The sequence below is a fragment of the Ceratotherium simum genome, chromosome 31, assembly GCF_057802395.1.
Source record: "Ceratotherium simum simum isolate JZ-2026a chromosome 31, ASM5780239v1, whole genome shotgun sequence".
In the NCBI taxonomy this organism is placed as follows: Eukaryota; Metazoa; Chordata; class Mammalia; order Perissodactyla; family Rhinocerotidae; genus Ceratotherium; species Ceratotherium simum.
This window is the reverse complement of record NC_141930.1, coordinates 17,795,189-17,815,998: the sequence shown is the minus strand read 5'-3', so window position 1 is coordinate 17,815,998 and position 20,810 is coordinate 17,795,189. Positions and strand designations below refer to the sequence as shown.

The 20,810-nt window shown below is 37.8% G+C and overlaps 1 protein-coding gene across 5 annotated transcripts in view; it reads left to right on the top strand.

Annotated features, from left to right (window-relative positions):
* Positions 1 to 20,810, top strand: part of C31H8orf34 (chromosome 31 C8orf34 homolog) — a 392,833-nt gene that overhangs the window by 277,820 nt on the left and 94,203 nt on the right. The window lies entirely within an intron of this gene.

Here is a 20,810-nt window from a genome sequence, read left to right as displayed (position 1 = left end):
GGATGAAGAAAGCTGAATTCTCTGTCACAACTGATCAGCACACTTTGAAAGAGATTTTGTAAAGATGTGAAATCAAGTCACTTTCTGACAGCTTTCTGACAGCTTTAAGCAAAAGAATAGAAAAATGAAAAGACTTTCAGAAACATTTAGCAATGCAAAGCAGAAATTTTAGGTGGGAGCTATCTAGTAATTTAGGAATAATTAAGAGCTCAGAAATTCTAGAAAATAATAATACAGATATTAAATAGATAATCAAGGAAAACGCTTTTATACTTTTAATTTAAAGTATAAATTTATGTAAAAGACATCCATTTTTTTCTACTTGTCAATACATAGCTACTATATTTAGTCTTTAAAGGTGCACTATTTTTTTTTGAACCTTCATTAAAAATTGCCTTGGGTCTAAATACCAAGTTGACCAACACAGGAGAAATACAAAATTTTCCTCAGCTCAATGGTTCAAGAAAATAGGAGGATTTAGGGAGTTTATATTGGAAGAGAATAAATAGAGCTATGCATACTTAAAGGGCAATCCCATGGAAGAAAAAATATACTAGATTTTTTTTTTGCTGCAAAAAAGCAGTGCTGGCACTAAACTAAAGGACACACAGGCTTTGCTTTAACTTAAGAAAGGACAGTGGGACGACTGGCGTGGTGGAAAATGGAAAGGTCTGGCTCTCAGAAAGTGCTAGTGCTCTGTTGCTTGAAATATCCAAGCAGATGCTGAATAACTATCCGGTGGAGAGTCTGTGGAGAGATTGGGCAAGATGACCCAGTAGGCGGAATCTCTAGAACTGTGAGGAATGATTTTCTGTTGTTTATAAGCCATCCAGTCTGTGGTATTTTGTTATAGCAGCCTGAATGGACTCAGGCCATATTCTATCCATCTTTCTGAGCTATGAATAAAGCCCTGAACTGAGCTGGAATTCATACATATATCACTTGCCAAACCAGTTCTTCCAGTCCAGCCAGTTGGGCTGCCTAGTGTATCAATGGGGTTTTTTAGAGTTCGGAGGAAGAGATGCAAACCGCTAATTGATGGAGCTTTACTTCAAGGTGAATGATCATCTCAGGGCATTGTCACTTCAGGGCCCCTTTTCCCAACACTGGGATGGTTTCTGGTTCCTCAAAGAACTGAGGAAGATGCTTTTCATTGTTGAGGACGAGTAGCATGAGCTTAATACCCCGCCTGCCTTTGTTCACTAAGCCGTCACGCCTCCCAGATACAGGGTTCGGGCTGACTGCTTTGGCACCATTCGTGACGATGGAGCTTCTGTATGGACAGCATGTGCCGTCCTCCTAGCCAGCAGCTCTCCCTTCTGTCTCGTCTTCACCATTTCCTGACTAGGTCAGGTCACCTGGTTATATTAGATGACTTGGCACTAGGACTTCTTCTTATAGCACTTTAAAAAATTGTGACAAATCAGTGATGTGATGTAGTTATCTGATTTTTCTCTTTTAGAGAGTGGGCTCCATCTAAAAATTAGACTGAGTCTCTAGTGCTGTCTCTTTTATCCTCCATATCTTGCACAACATAATGCACATACTATGTACTCAATAATGCTTTGAATAGCTAAACAGATTAATGCACCAACACTTTCCAAAGTTGAATTGCTGTGTCTAGGGTCACAGCTAGCACCACCTCTAAAATCATGAGCAGTACTGAGTTAAGGGGGAAAATATGACCATTGAGATTTTGTGGACTAATCCAGGGTTTTTCAAACTAAATTTTATTTTTTGGATCCACATATTTTCTTTAAGAACTGAAATATTCTGTATTTTCATTTTAAAGATGAATCAAAAACTATGAGCATATTCTGGATCATATGGATGACCATGTGATCACTGAGAACCATCAGTTGGTTTCAGTGCCCACAGGTGTTTAAGATTTTGCGGGTGCTGCTTAGTTGCAAGTTACAGAGAAGAGAAACAGCTCTACCTGATACTTCAATGACATGTTAGAGCTAAGTAAAGGCCAAAAAGGTCTTGGTTCACCTTAAGAACTGAGTTTCTCAATAGTTCAAATGGAGACAAATAGAGGGACATTTGAGGACACACATAACAGCTTAGGATGCTGAGTCGAGAAGAGCTCACGCTAATTGTCAGCACCACATTTACATTAACAGTTTAGTTTCAGCCAAACTCACATCTATGATTGTGTTAAATTATTGCTGAAAATTAAAATTTTTATTATTTTATTTAATTGTAATTTAAAATTTTTATAATTGAGTGAGAATTGTCTAAGGAGTATGAATTTAACAGCATGGTTTATTTCTTATTACAGTAACAAATTAATTTAAGTCAATAGTGGACTTCTAGAGAATTATTTTTCTTTAAACAGTTTACCGAAGTTTGAGATTCAACTAGTTAGACTAGTGAGTTCATTACACATAATCACTGTGCTAGAGTTTTATGTCGTCAACAAGCAGTTGATGAATTAAGTCAATATGCACCAAAGTATTAGTCTGGAAATTGAGAAGTTAAGTTTCAGAGCATAGACATATTCACACTGTTTTCTGGCTAAGGGAATTTTATAATAGCTTCATGAAATTCTTTTTGAAATCTTGTTGATTTTTTCCAAATTAAGAAGCAAACCGTTATATTTCCATTTTTTCAGGAGAAAAAAATATTTTGTGCAGCTGTACTTGGAAAGACACTCCTAGAGATCTCATATCTTATAGACTCATTGTAGCCAAGTGCCAGCAAGGCAGACTAAGTGCTAAGCTTGGCTATGGAGATTTAACACTGATTTTGGACCCAAGGAAGCTTTGTAGTACAGTCATATGGAACAGAAAGAAACGACACGATTTAGTTGAATTTGACAATAGTGAGAACTCTCAGAGCCCTGGAATACAGGCTCACTTAGTTGACTGGTGTCAAATGATTTTACATAAGTCATTTGGAATATTGTTTGGGGAACTCAGATTTTGCTTAAAAGGATATTTATAGGATTTAGACAAAATTAAGGCTTAGATTGATTTGTGAGGATCAGTCCTGCTCACTGTTAAAGTTTTAGAAATGGAACCAGTAATCAGGCTCCATTGGATGGTAAGCAGCTTAAAATTGATTCCTGTGAAGAGGAACAAAGACCCCATCAAGACCTAGTAGGGAGTATTGATCTGTTTCTCTACTAACTACCTATTTCTCAAGTGCTTAGAGAAAGAGTGACGTGAAGGGGCTGTAACTCTATTCTGCTTTGCCCTTCTTGATACCAAACAAAGAAAAACAAACCAGCAAAGAACTGTGATTTAAGTTTACAACATACAAATTAGAAATCAAAATGATAATTTTTTTGTTTTTATTGAAGTACAATTGACATACAGCATTATATTAGTTTTAGGTGTACAACATAATGATTCAACATTTGTATATATTGCAAAATGATCACCATAATAAGTCTAGTTGACAGTCATCACCACACATAATTACAGGTTTTTTTTCTTGTGATGAGAACTTTTAAGATTTGCTCTCTTAGCAACTTTCAAATATGCGATACAGTATTATTAACTATATCAAAATGACAAATTTGATCAGTCTGGAAAGAGGTCTCAGTTTCAGAAAGAAAGTATATATCCTAACAATTTTTAAATATTTATTCTAGTAAAAAATCAGAATCTATTTATACACAGTCTTTCCAACAATTATAGAAAAAAAAATAGGTGGTAGGTAGACAACAATAAAAAAGATGTTACTTTTATTACTTTTTGATACTGGCTTTGGGGAAATTTTTCACATTCAAATTAGGAAAAAAATCATAAGAGTTAGAAGTGAGCAGACTGACTTGTACAAGCCGGCATCCAGCTAACTGTATCCACATTCAGTGTAACTCCCAGATGGTGAGGGCAGACAAGGAGCTGCACTGTGCTTCCCTTCAGAACTGTTTTAAAGATTGGCTAATGTTTTTAAATAGATTTTAAAATGAAAAACCTATAAAAACTGTAAGCATTATACGTAACATCCAAAGGAGGGTAAGTTTGCTTATTTCTCTCTTCGTGTCTTTCATCTCCTTTATTCCATTTATTCCACTTCCCTTTTCTTTCACCATCTGAATGAAGTCCCCTGTGACCAACTGAAACTTGTTTATTTTAAAATGTTCAATGAACTCATAGAAATACAGAGTGTGGTGGGGCTTTCTTCTGAGACTCCATGTGTGTCACTGTTGGCCTTTGATATGTCTGTTTCGTGGCAAAACTAAAATACGAGGTCACCATCCAGAAGAGAAAGAAAATTGGAGAGGTCCTAAATACTTTCTATATAAGATGGCTCCACATCATAAAAAGAAAATCTTTCAAGAGGCATAAAGTGTTAGGATGTAGGAGCCAGTTTGGGTAGATATTGGGATCACAAAAAAATTTGAGTTGTAAGAAATATTCATAAATTCTGTAGAAGAGCATATTGCTCTGAATAATAGACAATTAAGCCATTTAGATAGCTAGCCATTCTCCTTTGTCCAAAGTCATAAATTGTCATTATATCTTTCTAAATTTGTCTAAGTTTGGACTTGAATGCATATAACTGATTCTGACTGATTGCCTCACTTTAGTCTCTGACATTGTGTGTGTTTTCTGAGAATGATTTAAGAATGAGCATAATATTTAGCCTTTAATGTTCTATAATGTTATAATGTTCTATAACCAGTGATAAGAATGATGCTAATAAACATGTAAATCAATTTTGTTTCTTTAAAATGCTCATCTAACATTGTTCAGATTTCTAGAAGAATTTTAGAAAAAAGGAAATCATATAGCCTGCTGGTAAAAACAATAAAAACTTTGTACAATAAATGGAAAATAGTGATAATGTTGAATTTAGTAAAATAAATGATAAGAATGTAGAATAATTACTGTTTTATTATATAATATTATTTATTATTATATTATATTAATATACAATAGATAAAATGAGAATATGAACATTTACATAAATAATTATGCAAATTTCAAATATCCTATTTTAGTAAATCTCAAGAAATCAGAAATTTTTGCCAGTTGTCTTATCATTGTAAGACTTTGAGACTAAGTTACTGAATAAGGAACATAGTAAACACTTTTCTGGAAGAAAATGATCTATGATAATGGAAATGATGAGAGAAATCCATGAATGAATACAATGTATGTTTAATGCGTGAACCTATTGTTATCCCAAACTTTCTTCTTTCTCTATCCTTTATTCTTTTTTGACAACCAGAGCTCCTCTTTATTATCACTGTCATCAGAGTTAGCACAAAGAGTTCAGAGGCATAAAGAGTTCTGATTAAATGCAAAAGCCTGTTAAATTCTCAAAGTGAAATGGTCAGAAAAAAGATGAGGAGAGAAAGGATGCGGCAGTTCAGAGCCAGAATTCACGTTTAGTGAGCAACTAAGACTCAAAAACCGGATGTCTGCAAAGTGCTAAAACCAATGTTCGATTCAGTTAAAATTCCTAGTGAATGAATTCAGCTAAGTCAATCAATTCCATGGCCTTGTATGTAATGTTGAAACAAATACATACACTTGCTTAAAAAGCACAGTGAAACTATCCCTTGTTCCTCCACATTCTGAAGCTATGGTTGTTACGAAGCACCAGGTGTTTACCAAACATCACGTTAGGTATTTAGAAACATTATCTCAATCCTCACAAACAACTCTTCCAAGTGGGTACTTTTTAGCCTTATTTTGCAGATGAGGAATGAATTTCAAGGAGACTAGGTAAGCTGCTTAAAGCCAAAAGGCTAGTAAGTGGCGCGATGGCATTTGAACACTGCTCAATCTGACTTGAAAGCCCCAATACAGTGCCGCCTCCTAGTTTTAAATCAGTCATATTGTTGGTCCTATTTTGGAATTAGACACATTTTTCAAACAATTGATTGTACTGCCTAATTCATTTTTGGGATAAAAGGCTGATGTGATGGAGTCAGGCATATTATTTATAAGAAATTAAAAACCTATTGGTCAATCCATAAAAGTTCAAATGAAGCAAACAGATAAATTTTTGCCTATATTATTGAGATGAAATAATTATCCTGTTTTTATAGTTTTGAAATTTAGATACTACACTGGAAATTTGTAACTGATGTAGTAATAAATAACTTCAAACTGAGAAGTCGATTTCTTAAATATCCTTTTTCTAGCTATGTTTTAAGATAAAATTATTTGGTTGCTATTGTGGAATGAAAACACTATACGCATTATGCATTTTACAGGCATTTTCAGTCTAGTTATTACTGTGCTTGATAAAAGGGGAAAAACAGCCTTGTTTTCCAGTTCTTAGTGGGTTTATTTAAAATTCAAATTCTATTTAAGTTTCTTTTCATCAACATTAGCTTGTCAAAAGAATATTTAGGTGCTACAGTTGAATGCTTATGTCTCCCAAAATTCATATGTTGAATCCTAACTCCCAAGGTGACGGTATTAGGAGGTGGGGCCTTTGGGAAGTGATTAGGTAATGAGGATGGAGTCCTTATTTTCAGAATGAATTGCTATGATTTGATAATTGATCCAATAAAACAATGTTTCCATTTCTCCTCCAGTTGAGCCCATGAAAACAAGCACAGCCTGATGGTTAAGATCTTGAACTTCAACATCTAACGGTGTGCCTACGTCTACCGGTGTCCCTGTTGCACCACTTACTAGCTGAGTGTCGTTGGGCAAGTTGTTTAATTTCCCGGTGATGGGCACATAATAAGCACTGGACATGTTGCAGCTCCCATGCTGTTGTGAATGACTTGTAACATTCATATAAGAAGGTGGTGCGTGGGGCCAGCCAGGTGGTGTAGTTGGTTAAGTTCAGTGGTGGCCTAGGGTGCGTGGGTTCGGATCCCAGGCACACATCTACACACCACTCATCAAGCCATGCTCTGGTGGTGTCCCGTATACAAAATAGAGGAAGATTGGCACAGATGTTAGCTCAGGGGCAATCTTCCTCACCAAAAAAAAAAAAAAAAAAGAAAGTGGTGCAAATCAGGAAGGGGCACCAAAGACGAGTGGAGGAAGGTTGCAATGTAGAAGATGCTACTGATCCGATACTTGGATGCCACTGAAATTCCAATTTTTATAAGCTCTTTTCTTTAAGTGCCTCTAATTAAAATTTTTTTGTTGTATATTTTCTAAGGGCTAAACTTTTGGAGATAGGAGGGCAGTTGTTCCATCAGCAAAATAATTATTCAGGAAAACAAACTGCCTTCAAAAGTTTTAGGAAAATAAGAATAATCGGCCTTAAGTGCATTTGGCATTTTCTTTTCCTTTGGGAATATTAAAACAAGGTGTTTGACAGAATGACACACAATAAAAACATGTTATTCAAGTGATTTGGGAAATGATGACAATTTGGTTGAAAAAGAATTTTTGCTGTATGTGCTACTTCTGTGGATAAAATAATCATAGAAATTGCCAGGATAGAAAATCATGAGTTCCTCATTTTTGTGCATATATATGCTATCAAGAATATCAATCATGATGTGAAAATAATAATCTTTGAAAGTATTCTAATATCTATTCTTGTTTAAATACTCTTTCTAATAATGTAATAGCAATGGCACTGTTAGGCTTTATTTTGTTGTCATAATATGGGAAGATTGATTTAAATGACTCTTTCTATTTTTTTTCCATTTTCATTTTCCTGCTGTCATAAGATGAAGTAGCTCATGTATGAAATAGGAACAAATACTGAAAAATTATATTTCACATTTTTATCCACATCTAGAAGCTTGTTGTTTATTCATTTTCTTGACATTCTGGACCTCCCTAGTACACTTTGTAGGAAAATTGAAATTGCAATTACTTTCGATTACTTGTTATGGTAATTACCCTTATAATTGGATCACAGTTCCTAAATGGCCTGCATAAGCCGTATCAAATGTATAATTCTATTTGTTTTATCTCTATGCATGTCTTCTATTAAATGTCTGTAATTACTGAACAGTTAATTAGCCTCACTATTATAAAAGAAATATTTTAGAATCAAACCAGACTGGAGATATTATTATTATTAAAACAAAGAATACTGGGCTGGCCTGGTGGCGTAGTAGTTAAATTCGAACACTCAGCTTCAGTGGCCTGGGATTCACAGGTTCGAATCCCAGGCGTGGACCTACACACTGTTCATCAAGCCATGCTGTGTTGGTGTCCCATATACAAAATAGAGGAAGATGGGCATAGATGTTAGCTCAGGGCCCATCTTCCTCAGCAAAAAGAGGAAGATTGGCAACGGATGTTAGCTCATGGCCAATCTCCTTCACCAAAAAAACAAAATGAAACAAAATGAAGAATACTAAGTGTCGTTAAGTTTTGAATTTTCTTATAACATTTCAGAAGAAGAACCAAAATTCTCTGAGGTTGTATTTATTTTCAATTACAAATGTTAGGGCTCAAAAAGAAGTAAGAAAAGCAAATAACTTTAATATCAATGCCATCATGTATTACATTTCAGTAAGTCTTCAGGATTTATTGAATTTTCAGGAAAAGTCATTTGGTTTTTTATTAAAAATTAAAAATTTTCTTTAGAATTTTAAATATAATAATTTATTTTCTCACTTAAAACCAGAAATTCTGTACCATCTAAATCATGCCACATAAAAGTCAGAAAAATAAATGAAATCCGTGAAACAATAACTTATGATTTGAAATGTGATAATTATAAAACGAATTAAATTAAGAAATAGTCAAGACCCCTTGAAAAATCTTATTTACAAGCTAGGTCTGGTTACCAATGCAAAGCATTTTTGGTTTCCTAAAGCAGAAGACAGAGAGGAAAAAGTTTCACTATACACAAATTGTATGATTATTTCAGGAGATCAATTGATGTGCACATCAGAAAAAATAAATTCTAGACCGAGGTAGTGAAAGCTTAACAAAGCACCATTTATTTTCCCTAGTAAGTCACAGAATATATTCCTTCTTCTAGAATATTATACCAAAAGATGAATCATCCTAACGTCTTTATGCCTTATTGGCTTTTCCAATTATGCAGACATTTATATTCAGTGTTATCCTTCTTAAGAATTTTAAAAGCACTGTTAAAAGCATAAATGAAGGCCTTTATCATTTCTATTATAATCTCTGCAAGGACTCCACATACTTAACATTTTCTAAACCAATCTTGTTTTCCAGATCATCGACTTGCTCATCAGCAAATTTCAGTATGCTGTCCAAATACTAATAAACAAGGCAATTCAATGTTGAGCCATTGAAAACCATATATTATCCAAGTTTGTATTTATTACAGAAGGTTTTGTTAGAAACCAACTTAAAGAAGGCAAGCTTCCTGCCCCAGAACAAATTTAAAACCTAGGGAAGATAGCAAGCTCAGGGGTAGAGCTAAAGTAAGACTTATTCAATTAGCGACTGTTTATTGCCTGTTATGGGAACATCAGTGCTACATTAAAGCATGGAGGAAAGGAGACCAAATTATGCTCGCAAGCTTAAATTTCTTGCATTCTACTGTGCTCTTTTGGAATATGGAGAGTGTTACCTTTATGGAGAAGTCGGGTCATAAAATTCCCTCTTGGGGCAGCTTTTCTGTTTGATGTGGAATCTCACTAGCTCACCTCCCTTAGGCTGCAAACTCAGTACACAGTGGTTTCAGATTTCTAAGAGAATCTTCCCAGGTTTCCCTGTCTTCTATCCCCCATCCCTCCTAAGTAGCTGGAACTTGGTGGGGTTTGCTGGGACTTCCTTTATTTACTCATCACAAAAACATACAACTTTCTCAAGAAGGATTGCTATGAGGCTGCCCATGGTTGGTTCCTTCATGCTGGTCCCATAGCTAGTAACAATTTCTCAGAGTTTATAATACTGCATATCACTGCAACATTCTCTCAATTGGCATCTGTGGGCAGCTAGAACCCTGCTAAAATTCTACCTCTCTCTGAGACAAAGTAATATTACTCATAATTTGGGAATTTCAATATGCCTCATGATTCTACTAGTTATCGCAACTTAATTTCAATTATTCCAAATTTTGTAAAATGAAAAAGCAAAGAAAGGAATATAAACCATCTGACTAAGGCAGCATGACATGTTGTCACTTCCAGTGCTGTAGCATAGAAAAGTCTGACAGCATTGAGTTTGCTTTTAACACGAGAGAGCTGGAGAGAGTGGCTCCATATAAAAGAACTCAACAATATGACAGATGCTTCCAGGGGATATACAAAAGAGGGGGTGGTCTTCTATCAGGTTCATATGTGAGGCAGCCTTCAATTTCAGTACCAAGAGTAGAATACCAAGGAAGGAATGGCTAAGGAGGGAACAAAACTTTTGGCAGTTTTTCAAAAGAGTGTTTTGGCTCTCCATACAATCCCGTTTTTCAATCTGTTAGAAATCAGTGCTTTAAAAGGACTCCTCACAGCTGCTGCTGTGCTGGATGCCTGCTGACCAAGGATTCTCGGAATTAGACTAAGTATGCGGCACCCTGAGCTCAAGTGGAGTCTGACCCTGAGATTTTTTAACCTGAGTAAGATGGAATCATACATATTTGGGAATAAATTTAATGTTCAGCTTAAAGCCAATACCCAGCAAGTTAAAGACAGAAAAATATTAACATCCTCTGGTAGAGTCTTCTCTATTTTTGGCATTCCAGGCATGGTGCAATACTACCACCGTGAGAGGATGGATGGGGAGGTCCATCTCCTTCCACAGCTGTAAAGAGAAGGCCCTACAGAGAGCCATCCCCCAGCCAGCAGTCTCAGCATCACCTGGGAACTCTAGAACCACAAATTCTTGGGCTATCTTCCAGACCTTCTGAATCAGAAACTCTATGGGTGGAGCCCAGCCATGTGTGCTTTATGAAATCCTCCAGGTGATTCCAGTGCACCCTAAAAATCGAGAACGACTGCTCTGCTGTGTCAAATAAGGACCTTAACTGCCTAATAGAATTTAGATAAATTATAAAAAGGGTCTTCTCTAGGGATGATGGTGGTCCGAGAGCACACCCACACTTTACCAGACGATTTTATAGACGTGAAATCCAGTTAAAAACGTGCATGAATGGTTGTGTTGAAGGAAGCTTGAGGATTCCAATGCCCAGGGCTGCCTCTAGCTCAGACATTCCGTGTTTGGCTGCTTTCTCTTGGAGTGTCCTTAGCTCCAGAGCAGTCTGGCCATTGAATTTAATCCTTTCTCAGGGCTGCCTCAGACTTCAGGAAGGTTGGAACGTCCCCAAGGTCGTCCTTTGTGCGCATACCAATCTGGCCAAGGTGTGTGAGTCAGTGGCCCATATTCTGGTCATAGCTGCCTGGAAAGTCTGGTTTCCTAGTCCCAAGGTATGCCAAGAATCAGTCCTGCCCCATGCTTTATCTTCTCCACCTTATTTTGTGTCGACATTTTTACATTTGAGTTGAGGTAAAGCAGAAGAGACTGAAAACAAAACATATCTATTCTCCATGTGTGCTTTCCTTAGATTTGGTTTTAAAATTCTTAAGCCTCTGCCAGGAGAGTAATTAGCAGCCCAGATAAGAGGCCACCTATGGCAGCTACATGTCTGCAATCAGGTATGTATGAGAGAACCATAAATTTGACTAGCGAGTTAGAGAGAGTTTGCAGGCCCATATCTCACTTTCAGAAGATAGGAAGTTAAAAGGAAAATTTAACAGAAAAGAGCATGGTTTTTATCTCTATGTCATCATCAATCATTATATTTTAAAGGTTAATGTTCAGAGGTTCTTGTGAATTTAAAAAGCAGAATGTGAAGAAAGCCCTCTGGTGAAGGAGAATGGTATTCTCTTCCATTCGCTTCTCAGGAAAAAGGTGGTTCATCTTGATGTATTGTTACTTATCCTCATGTGACATGAACAGCAAGAGGCAAGAAACAGCAAGAGTGCCTACAGATGAATGCTAGACTGAAGGTTTTTAAGTGAATGTACTAAAATAAGAAGGGAGATCTAGGTACTGCTGGAAAATTTCTTTTGGCAACTGAGACACCTGGGGAGAAGTATTTGATGGAGGTTTTGGAAGGTAGAGCTGTGTCTGGGGCACAGAGTATGCTGCTGAGGAGACCTCAGAGACAGTGTCACAGGGCCAGAGTCAAAGTAAGCAGATCACCCACCAAAGGGTCAAACCGGAATGGCTGGTGGTAAGGGAGAATGCCCAGGTGGAGTCAGTGGGTTTGGAAAGGAAAAGAGGAAGAACGTCCAGGTAATTCCCTGAAGAACTGGCACTTGGGGGGAGGGCAGCACAGTTCCACAGGGCAACAATGACATTTTTCTAGGGTAGAAAAGGAACTATTACAAGTGCTTAGTGACTTCAGATAGACGCCATTTAAATTAAGTAGTTATTCTGATGGGCACAAATGTAAATTAATATGCTAGGCCCTGATGTTGTGGTGAGTATCAGAGCTGGTCTCTGACTTCAGGAAGTTTGCAAAGTAATTGGAGAGATCATGCAAATACACAGAGGTCTCATGCCAGATTGCAGGCTCAGCGTTCGATAGAGGACTTGCCTTCAAAGGTGCCCGATAAATTTTTGATGTTGACGACGATTTTGGCTTTTTTACAACTTCAAAATTGAGTGACAATAAGTTTTAGAATTTCCTTCAAAAAATAATATCCAGAGAAACATACTGGAATCCTAAAATGGAAAATTAACATTTAGAAAGAGACTGAGAAATAACTGACTGATATTATGAAAGAGGTCTTATGAATTAAAAGCAGACTTTGGAGGGGAAAGATAAGTTAATTTTCTAACACTTTGAAGAAAATGGTTCAAACTTTCTTAAAAGTTAAACTGTCTATTGTGGTTCCCCTGATCTAATTGACATTTATTATGATATACTATTTATTTTCCAAAGAAACAGAACATCATATTCTTCAAAATAGTTGAATTAAGTAGTAGTATATCATATTCTGAAATTCTTTGTAGAGATTTTAGAACCCAGAAAGGGCGAGTCTCACTCCCAACTTGAACAGCCTGTTCAGCATCTCCACGTGGATATCCAGCTGCCTCGCTACACCTCTATTAACATATCTGAAATGCCTTTGAAACTTACCATGTCCCCAAATGAATTCCACTTAATCCCTACCAAATTTGCTTTTCCCTCAGTTTTCCTTATCTCAGCAAATGGCAACAGACCATTTCAGCTGCTCAGGACAAAAACTGCAATATTGTTTATTCCTCTCTTTCTCTCACAACCCCAAGTCTAATTGGTCAGATGTCCTGTTGGCTCCAGCTACAGAATTTATCCGGAGTCAGTCCACGTCTTACCACCTCCACCACTGCCACCCTTGGGCAAGCCGTGATCATCTCTCCACAGGATTGGTGCAATAATCCTCTAAAGAATCTCCCTGCTTTCCTGCTTCCCCCTGCAGTCTATTCTCAACACAGCAGGCAGAGTGATCCTTCTTAAAGCGGAAGTCTGATCATGCCTCTCCTCTGCTTCAAAACCCTCCACTATCTCCCCATTTTCATCAGGGAAGAAGACTAGATATTTCAGCATGAAATTTCTAGGTGACAATGTAGCATGTCCTGCTTGATCTAGCCCCAGCTACATGAATGGGACATGTAGCTGTCCCATGTGAATGGGACAACATATGCTCCCATTCACCCCCTGGTCACTCCACTCCGGTCATTGGCTCCAAGACATTTCTATTTGCAGTTCCCTCGCGCTGTAATGCTCTTTCCCAGGGATCTATTTGCTTACTCCTTCTCTTCTTCAAGTTTTGGCTCAAATATTACCCTCAAGTGAGGCCTCCCTGGACACACTGTATAAAATTGCATACTGCCTCTTTAGATCCTCCTCCCTACATGCCTTCCCAGCTCTACTTTTCCATCCTGCATTTTAAACCGGATTTCTTATCAACACCTGATTCTATGAATTTTGCTTGTTTGTTTGTTCATCATCTTCAGTCAGTGGAATGAAAGCTCCGCGAGGATGGGAATGTGGTCAGCTTTGTTCCCTGATCCACCCATAGCTGCTGGAGCAGTGCTGGGGCCATTGGAGGCTTTCTCATAGACCCTCCTACCGCAAGCTCTTGCTCTTCTATTTCTGGATCATAGCAAAAGCTTCTCAAATGGGCTTCAAGATTTCACCAATCCAAAGATGAATATTACTTTCTTAGTGCAGCTTTTATCACGTTGGGCGCATAATCAAAACTTTCAAAGTTTGCTGCTACGTTTGGTCTAATTCCTCTTATTTAGTTGGCAGAGATCCCATGTGAATCCATTTTATAATCTAGATGTGTTGTTTGTTGCTCTCAGTATACTTCTTTCACTGAAGCTATTGGTCAGTTGTTATACTTGGTGTTCTCTCTCTCTTTCTTTTTTTATTTCTTTATTACCTTTTCCCCCAGGGAGGCTTCTTTTCCCAAAGTAAATGTAGTCTATTATTTCACTCCTCTTTCCCCGGAACGCCCTTTCTGTCTTTCTTCATCTAATCAAATTTTAGCATTTTCAAAGCTCACTTCAAGTACCAACTATTCCATAATGTTTCTCCAATGACTGCAGATTTTTACAATCATCTCCTTTGAACTATATGTTAGAAATGTTAGCTTGGCATTTTAATTTCATGCATACTGTAGTGTATCAATTCGGTTCAAAGAAACATTTGATGAATGTCTACTCTCTAGTTAGATATTACTTTCTTCTAGAAAGTATTTGGCGAAAATTAAAATTTATAATATATAGCATGATAACATAAAAACAGAAAGATGACTGCTCATGAGTCTGAATGTCTTCTAGGCCAATGTGAAAAATTAAGAATTCACTTATTTGAATCTTCTCTCATTACATCACATAATTCAACTGTATTGACACAAAAGTATAAAAAGAAATGGCACTAATCACCTTCTCTATTCTCCCACTGCTTACACTATTCAAAACTTCCTCCTCAGAATGGATAAGGCTGGTGGTAGTGTGTTTTTACTGACCATTTTGGATTGGGACTGGGCTGCTACTTGGCCCTGTTTTCAGTTTCCTTACTGCTTGTTACAGAGTGAGGCATTGGGAGCAGCTGGATCTCAAAAAATCACCAAGCAAGCAAAATTTGAACCACTGCTATGGCTACCAATGTCTTGAATGAGCTTCGACATCTTTTCTCTTGACTGGTTCATCTTCCTTACGGCTATTTTGTAAGACCCAGGGACTTTTCAGCAGCATTTACTTAACAAATGTCTATTGATCACGTGCACATGCCTGGTACTGTGATAGGCTCTGTGATAGGCGCTCCAGTAGTCTCTGAGGATGTTATCTTTCATTGGCTTTTTCACTATTAAGACTGAGTTGATGGAAGGTGATTGTTGACTCACAAACTTGAAGATAGAATTTACTATTTATGACAGAATTTTCTCTAGGCAAGTCTCACTGGTCAGTATAAAGTTAAATCTGATTCATTTATTTTAAACCCAAACACATTTACTATCTTTTTTGTGTGTGTGTGTGAGGAAGATTAGCCCTGAGCTGACATTTGTTGCCAATCCTCCTCTTTTTGCTGAGGAAGATTGGCCCTGAGCTAACATCTATGCCCATCTTCCTCTGTTTCATATGGGACGCCACCACAGCATGCCTTGATAAGCTGTGCGTAGGTCTGTGCTCAGGATCCGAACCTGCGAACCCCGGGCTGCTGAAGCAGAGTGCGTGAACTTAACCACTATGCCACCAGGCCGGCCCCCACATTTACTATCTTTATCAGCCCCACTTGTACCCCATTTCAAATATCCCACCTCTTATTGGCAACTATTTCTGCACATGCTTCTAGCTGTGGCAACCAGCTGTGTGCAGGTGCAACTGTCAGCGTCTCAGTTATGCTGTTATCTTTTACATCTTGTGTCCTGCCCTGGGATGACCAATGAGAATCACTCAATACTAATGTATATGCAACTCAGAAGTCCAAGGATATCAATACTCAAGGACCATCCTTGACCAGGAGCCTATGGATATGTGCTTTACCCTTTATCCTTCAAGTGGACATGTTTCATAAGGATCCTCAGCACTCTTTGGGGATTAAGCAGCAGCCACCTGTACAGGGGCTGACTCAACAACACACCCTTGTTTTGGCTTTCCCTCCTTTTGTCTTTTACTCCCATGTCCCTCACTCCTGCCACCGATCACTCAATCAGTCGTACGTAAGCCTCTGTCTCACATTCTTTATAACTATACCGTAATATTCTGTAGAAACTTCGTCGTACATAGACTGGGTCCCATTTTCTTTTCTTTGTCTCCAAGGTGAGCTAATCACTAAAAAATACCTTAATAAATCTCTTTTAGAGCTTACAATGTACCAAACTCAATCTAGGCTAGGCTTTAGGGACATAAACATATAAAAATAAAATTCTTGCCTTTAGGACACTTGGAGTGTGTTGAGAGACATCAAATAATTAAAATATAGTAAAGTAAGGGCCGTGGTAAAGATTTGCATAGGTGGTAAGACTTCTGGAAGAAAAGCTACTGAAAAGAGGAGAATCTGTAACGAAACACTAGGATTAAACCATATAATAAAAGGGAGAAAGTAAATTCTGCCAGAGATAATTATATAATGACATAGAGGCTTGATAACAAAATTATCTGCAAAAATGTGAAAGCAGTTTGGAGTTTATGGAATATAAAATCCATGGTGGACTATCCAAGAAGATGAATTTGCAGAGACAGGTAAGCGTTGTGCAATAGAGAGACTCAAATGACTTGGTAAGGAAGACATAACTCATCTTGCAGGTGATGAGAAGCCAATAAAAATGGTAGTTCTTAAATTCTTTTGAGTCAAGGATTATTTTGAGAATCCTGTTGGAGTTACCGTCTCTGTCCAAAATAGAGCACATCTACCAAAAACTTTTCTTTTCATTTACTGTGAATTATTGTGATTCCCCTAAAGCCTGTCCTTGGGCCCTCTAAGAAAACTCATGTTAAGATCTCTTGCACTAAAATATTTAAAGCATGAGAGTAATATGGTGGATTTGTGTTGAACATTCTGGTAGCCATATGGAAAATGGATTTTTGGAGGGCAAATTTCTAAGTATGAATCTCAGAGAGGAAACTATATAATAATCCAGGCAAATGAAGATGAGCAGCAAAATTATAGTAGTAGTATGAATAAGATGTGATGGATTCAGGAAATCTTTTTAGGAAGTGTAGTAATTAGCAAAACTGGGATTGATTAGCCATGTGTAATGCAAGGCAGGGTGGTAATGAAGATGAGTTTGCTTTTGGACATGTTGCCTTTGAGAAGCTTAAAGTGCATCCAAGTAAAAAGTCCTGTAAGAATTCGGGCTGAGGACTCAAGACAAAGATTTGAAAAACCTCGACCTATATGTGGTTAAAACCATAAGAGTGGATGAGCTGATTCAGGGAGATGGTGAAGAATGGGACAAGAGTGTTCTTACAAAGTGCAACTGAAAGTTAAATAAAAACGAGATCTGAAAACTTTCCACTGTCTAGGTCAATTAGAAAGTCAGGCAAGGTGTTCGTGTAAGCAGTCATCTCAGAATGGTAGAGGCACAAACAAAATTAAAATAGGTTGAGGAGTGAATGAAAACTGGGGAAGCAAAGGCACTAAATGAAGAAGCTCTAGAGAGTTTGGCTCAAAGAAGAATGAGCAAAAAAAAGCAACAGCTAGATGTTTTAGGTAATTATGGGAGGGATTTTTTTGTGTGCTTGGTTTTTTTAAGGTTGAAAGAGAAGTGAGCTTGTTTCTATGCAGGAAATGAGCAGCGGAGATGAATAGACTGAATGGTCATGGATAAAATAAATTAAGACCCGAGAGAGATGAGATGATGGGATCTAAATCACCAGCTTAATAGATGGTCTAAACTTTATGCAGGAGAGAGGGCCTGTTACCCTCTGTGGAGTTGGAAAGGTGGTGAATAAAGGTCAAGGTGAAAATAATTCTTTTTTTTTTTTTTTTTTTTTTAATTTTTTGTTTATTGCAGTAACATTGGTTTATAACATTGTAAAAATTTCAGGTGTACATCATTGTACTTCTATTTCTGCATAGATTACATCATGTTCACCACCAAAATACTAATTACAACCCATCACCACACACATGTACCCAATTATCCCTTTCACCCTCCTCCCTCCCCCCTTCCCCTCTGGTAACCACCAATCCAATCTCTGTCCCTATGTGTTTGTTTATTGTTGTTATTATCTACTACTTAATGAAGGAAATCATACGGTATTTGACCTTCTCCCTCTGACTTATTTCACTTTGCATCATGCCCTCAATGTCCATCCATGTTGTCACAAATGGCTGGATTTCATCGTTTCTTATGGCTGAGTAGTATTCCATTGTGTGTATATACCACAGCTTTTTTATCCATTCGTCCCTTGATGGGCACTTAGGTTGCTTCCAAGTCTTGGCTATCGTGAATAAGGCTGCAATGAACACAGGGGTGCATGTACCTTTGCAAATTGGTGTTTTCAAGTTCTTTGGATAAATACCCAACAGTGGAATAGCTGGATCATATGGTAGTTCTATCGTTGATTTTTTGAGGAATCTCCATACTGTTTTCCATAGTGGCTGCACCAGTTTGCACTCCCACCAGCAGTGTATGAGAGTTCCCTTCTCTCCACAACCTCTCCAACACATGTTGTTTCCTGTCTTGTTAATTATAGCCATTGTGACGGGCGTGAGGTGATATCTCATTGTAGTTTTGATTTGCATTTCCCTGATAGTTAGTGATTTTGAACATCTTTTCATGTGTCTGTTGGCCATCTGTATATCTTCTTTGGAGAAATGTCTGTTCAGGTCTTTTGCCCATTTTTAATTGGGTTGGTAGTTTTTTGTTGTTGAGATGCATGAGTTCTTTATATATTTTGGAGATTAAGCCCTTATCAGATGTATGGTTTGCAAATATCTTCTCCCAATTGTTAGGTTGTCTTTTCGTTTTGTTGATGGTTTCCTTTGCTGTGCAGAAGCTTTTAGTTTGATGTAGTCCCATTTGTTTATTTTTTCTATTGTTTCTCTTGCCCGGTCAGATGTGGTGTTTGAAAAGATGTTGCTAAGACTGATGTCGAAGAGCGTACTGCCTATGTTTTCTTCTAGAACTTTCACAGTTTCAGGTCTTACATTCAAGTCTTTAATCCATTTGGAGTTAATTTTTGTGTATGGTGTGAGGTAAGAGTCTACTTTCATTTTTGCATATGGCTATCCAGTTTTCCCAACACCATTTGTTGAAGAGACTTTCTTTTCCCCATTGTATGTTCTTGGCTCCTTTGTCAAAGATTAGCTGTCCATAGATGTGTGGGTTTATTTCTGGGCTTTCGATTCTATTCCATTGATCTGTGTGTCTGTTTTTGTGCCAGTACCATGCTGTTTTGGTTACTATAGCTTTGTAGTATATTTTGAAATCAGGGAGTGTGATACCTCCAGCTTTGTTCTTTTTTCTCAGGATTCCTTTAGCTATTCGGGGTCTTTTGTTGTTCCATATAAATTTTAGGATTCTTTGTTCTATTTCTGTGAAAAATGTTGTTGGAACTTTGATAGGGATGGCATTGAATCTATAGATGGCTTTAGGAAGTATGGACATCTTAACTATGTTAATTCTTCCAATCCAAGAGCACGGAATATCTTTCCATTTCTTTGTGTCTTCTTCAATTTCTTTCAGAAATGTTTTATAGTTTTCGGTGTACAGATAAGGTGAAAATAATTCTGTAGGTGCTGTGAGGGGAGCAGAAGGTCTTTATTCATAATTACATAATTTTTCCGGATATTTTTGAAAGGACTTTGAAAGGATTGGAAGAAAAAAAGACAACCAAGAAGCCCAAGTTTAAAGTTGGAGACCATTGATTTGTACTCACCAATCCTAGAGTGTCATGATTTTCTCTAGTACTGTTCAGCTGCACATGTGCAGGAAAATGAGGGATTAATACAGGGTTAGGGTCTGGTTGGACAGTAATGACAGAAAGACATGGGTGCATGGGAACTGAGCAGACAGCAAATCCCAGCTGAGTAGGGCAGGAAGGGAACCAGGAGAGACCAGATACCTGGGAGAAAATAGAGGGAAAATGAAGACCTAAATTTGATTGAAGAGGAAGTGTTAAGGAGAGTAAGTTTTTGAAACAGTCTTAAGGAGGTGAGCTTGTTGTCAGAGAACAGAACATTGCGTTTAAAGATTTCTGCCACAGGGGCCGGCCCCGTGGCTTAGAGGTTGAGTGCACGCGCTCTGCTACTGGCAGCCCGGGTTCGGATCCCGGGCACGCACCGACGCACTGCTTCTCCAGCCATGCTGAGGCCACGTCCCACATACAGCAACTAGAAGGATGTGCAACTATGACAGACAACTATCTACTGGGGCTTTGGGGGAAAAAAGGAGGAGGATTGGCAATAGATGTTAGCTCAGAGCTGGTCTTCCTCAGCAAAAAGAGGAGGATTAGCACAGATGTTAGCTCAGGGCTGATCTCTCTCACAAAAAAAAAAAAAAAGATTTCTGTCACAGAGCAGTTCTGAGTTTTCTGTCCTTGGGTTAGGGAAGGTGAAGTGGAAGGGAAGATCTCCAGATTTGAGATTGAGGGCCTTTGAAATTAGTGGGTAGATGCACATGAATATGAAAATCATTCCGGATAATAGTGAGACTTGAGTTGAAGAAGAAAACTTCAAGCCTCACAGTCTTCACAGGCAGAAGAAGAAAGGTTAATATTTATAATCCTGTGTTATCTGAGGTCAAGGGGTTGGCAGCCTCCTTTGGAGAGGAAGTACTGTAATATTCTTAGAGGAAAACAAGGATGTAATATTCTTGGAAAAGGGTTTCAGTTATGACAAGGAGGAGCAGGAAACATTTTGTTTAGGGGCTGAGAACATAGTAGAATGTTTAATATGGAAGAGGAGTTTTAGAAAGCAAAGAGAAAAGGGTTAGGAATCTGAGTAAAACTCTTGTAGGGTAAAAAACCAAAAGAGTGGTTTAACTGTTATTAAGC